This window comes from Panicum virgatum, chromosome 7K, assembly GCF_016808335.1.
Source record: "Panicum virgatum strain AP13 chromosome 7K, P.virgatum_v5, whole genome shotgun sequence".
NCBI classification, from domain to species: Eukaryota; Viridiplantae; Streptophyta; class Magnoliopsida; order Poales; family Poaceae; genus Panicum; species Panicum virgatum.
The window spans coordinates 6,099,193-6,102,865 of NC_053142.1; positions in this window are offsets into that span (position 1 = coordinate 6,099,193).

A 3,673-nucleotide genomic window follows, 5' to 3' on the forward strand; every position below is an offset into this window, starting at 1 on the left:
AGGACCGCAAGGCTCGCCGATCTACGTCGTCTACAAGATCGGCAGTGACCCTGGAGAAGGCCAGTTCCTGAACGAGCCGCCTAAGGAGATCTCGCACGGCTACACGTGTGTGTACATACCTGACAGCATCAGTCCAATGCGCGCAGGACATCTGGTGGGTACAGGAGCTTCAGGAGCAGATGCGGAGAAACAGGCATGGCTAGCGAAGTACACTACCAGGCCGAGTGCTGAGCCCTCGGCCCCAGGAGTTCTAAGTGTGGAACAGGTCAGTACAATATTAAGGGACCAGTTCGGCATCCTACCCAAGAGAAAGGTGATCGGCTACTCTAAGCCGTATCCAAGTGATTACGACTTGATCCCGTTGCCACCCAAGTATCGGCTCCCGGAGTTCACCAAGTTCAGCGGGTCAGAAGGGACCAGCTCCATCGAGCATGTGAGCCGATATCTAACGCAGCTCGGGATGATATCAATATCGAATCCTCTAAGGGTCCATTTCTTTCCCAGTATTTCACGGGTTCAGCCTTTGGATGGTATACGTCATTGCCCCCAGATTCGATCCGGACTTGGAGGCAGCTGGAAGATCAGTTCCGCACCCAGTATCATTCAGAGGCTGCTGAAGCCGGGATTGTCGACCTCGCCCAAGTCAGCCAGAAGCGAGGGGAAAGTGTGTCAGAATACCTATAGCGCCTCAGAGAGGTCAAGAATCGATGCTACTCGTCGCGCATCACAGAAAAGGAGGCAGTCGATTTGGCAGTTCTGGGACTCGCTAACCCGATCAAGGGTCTGACTTTTCAGTTGGAATTCACCTCTCTGGCACACATGGTGCAGAAGCTCACGGCGTATGAACACTACCACACTGATCTGTACCAGGAAAAATTCAAGCGCCATGTGAATATGGCCCAAGCAGGTGATTCCGATTATTCTGGCGAGGAACAAGAAGTGGCTGTGGCAGAGTGGACCCGGGGGGCAAACCCCATTCCGTGCAAGTGGGTCAAACAGAAGGGGCTTGTGAAGGGCTTTGACTTTGACTTGGCCAAGGCAGAGCAGATATTCGACTTACTGCTCAAGGAGAAGCAGTTGAAGCTCCCAGAGAATCACAAGCTGCCAACGGCACAAGAGCTGCAGGGGAGGCTGTATTGCAAGTGGCACCACTCGTTCACCCATGCCACGAATGACTGCAAGGAGCTGCGTCGGCAGATCCAATCGGCTATCGAGCAAGGCCGATTAATTCTGGCCCAACACACGATGAAGGTGGACAGTCAACCATTCCCACAAGCTAACATGGTGGAGCTGTCAGATTTTGGACCTGAGAGCCAGAATTTAGCGTTCCAGATTAACATGGCAGGGCCCATGCACCGCCATGACGAGCAGAGGAAAGATGCCGCTTCTGGCAAACGGCCCCAGGATGAAGACGAGCTAGAACAGACACATGTTACTGAAGAACAAGTGCGTCACGTCCGCAATCAGCTCCCAGCTTCCAATCGGCTTCTGGAAAAGTACCAGTACTAGTACAAGTTGCGCTGCCGATATGAATCGGAAGAGGAGTATAAGAACCGCACAGGGAGGACGCTGGGGAGGCGCCAGGCTATACGCGACCACTGGCATTGCCTGTTCTTCAGGTACTATTGGAATTCCGGCATGAGCTGATTGCGTACCATAGATGATTGCTTGGAGTGCAGGCCTCGGGGACGCCAGCAAGGTGAGACATCGGTGTTCCAGCGCTTGGGGTCAAGAACACGTCACGACGACTATGATAAGCAGCCATCCAGGGATGATCTTGAGCTAGAAGCAGAAGATAAGTATCATCATCCACGATGGTGTCCTGACGGGCTCAGCCGATCACAGAAGCGCAGGGTGCAGTGCCTACACAATCTCGAAGAGGCGGAAGCAAGGTACCTCGATGTGCTAAGGAAAGCGCGTCCGGATCTCGCGGAGCAAGTAAGGCGCCCACGAAGGGTGGAAAGGCGCCCTCCAAGGAGGGAGTGGTGCCCCAAGCAGCCAAGAGCTGATGAGAAGCCATCGGCTGATGTGAACATGGTGTTCGTGCTCCCGTCGGAGTTTCGGGCGCCCCAACCGGAGGAATTGGCCGTCGCACAGCTGGATCTTGGCCCACAGCCGATCATCTTCGAGAAGCCCAAGGAGAAAAGCTACAAGCACTTGATGGGATTGTATCTCAAGGGCCTCATCGATGGCAAGCCTGTGAACAGGATGTTGGTTGACACTGGCGCCGCAGTCAATCTGATGCTATACTTAGTGCTGCGCCGATTGGGTCGTTCTGCTGCTAATCTTATCAAGACCAACGTAATGCTCAATGATTTCAACGGCCAACCATCGGAGGCGCAGGGTGTCCTCAATGTGGAGTTGACAGTTGGCCGCAAGACCGTCCCAACCTCGTTCTTCATCGTCAACAGCAAGAGTACATACACAGTGCTGCTTGGGAGGGATTGGATTCACGCCAATTGTTGTGTTCCTTCCACGATGCACCAGTGTTTGGTCCAATGGGATGGAGATGAAGTGGAGGTGGTCCGTGCAGATGACTCCAGCGAGGTTTCGCTCGCAGACATGAACGCCTGGGACGCGGAAGGGCAAGAGCCGATCTCAGGAATCGCGCTGGATGTAACACCCGGTTTATAAAAGGACATAAACCGAGCAATCATATACGTGCAAGGATCAAGTCACACGTATATACAACAGAATGAACAGTATATCACAGCACATATCACGTAAAAGATATAATAAAGTGAATATGAATGTTATTTATTACATTAATGACAAAATGTCTGATACAGAGTATGCGGAAGCGTAAAACATATACGAGAAACTCTCGGAAGCAGGGCGCCACAGGGACGTCAACTGGGAGACGAACGCCTAGAAGTCCTCGTAGTCCTAGTAACGCTGAGCGAACTCCCTCGCGTCGGCAGGAACTGAGCAGTAGTAGCGTATCCAAGAGGAAAAAGTAAAGAAGAGGTAAGAGTGAGCACACAACTTGTACTCAACAAGTATAACACAAACTATGAGGCTCTAAGGTTGGCTGACTCAACTGCATTAGCTTTTAAGTCTTGGCAAAATTTTATTAAAGCTATTTACTACAAGTGGATGAATTACCATAAACCCAGTTACATAGTAATTAATCAAAATTAATCATGTTACTACTGAGAACCAAACCGAAACCACCAAGGTAACCCCGAGAAGCACCCCCCTTGTCGGAAGGAGATAACCCCACTAATCAAAAGGAGGATCTGGGCCTGAACGCGACATCGAGTTTTCTATTGATCTTTTGCCTGGCACTGCTCCTATTGCAAAGCGGCCCTACCGTATGGCACCTATAGAGCACGAGGAAGTCAAGAAGACTATTGATGAGTTGCTAACCAAGGGCTATATCCGTCGCAGCTTCTCTCCTTGGGCTTTTCCATTATTGCTGGTAGATAAGAAGGATGGCTCGAAGAGAATGTGTGTCGATTATCGGGAGCTGAATGCAGTTACCATCAAGAACAAGCATCCACTACCCCGTATTGAGGATCTCTTCGATCTGCTTCGAGGTGCTCGTATATTCTCAAAGATTGATCTGAGTTCGGGTTATTTTCAGCTGAGGATCCGTCCTGGGGATATTCCGAAGACGGCATTCACTTGCAAGTACGGGCTGTATGAGTACACGGTCATGTCCTTCGGCTTG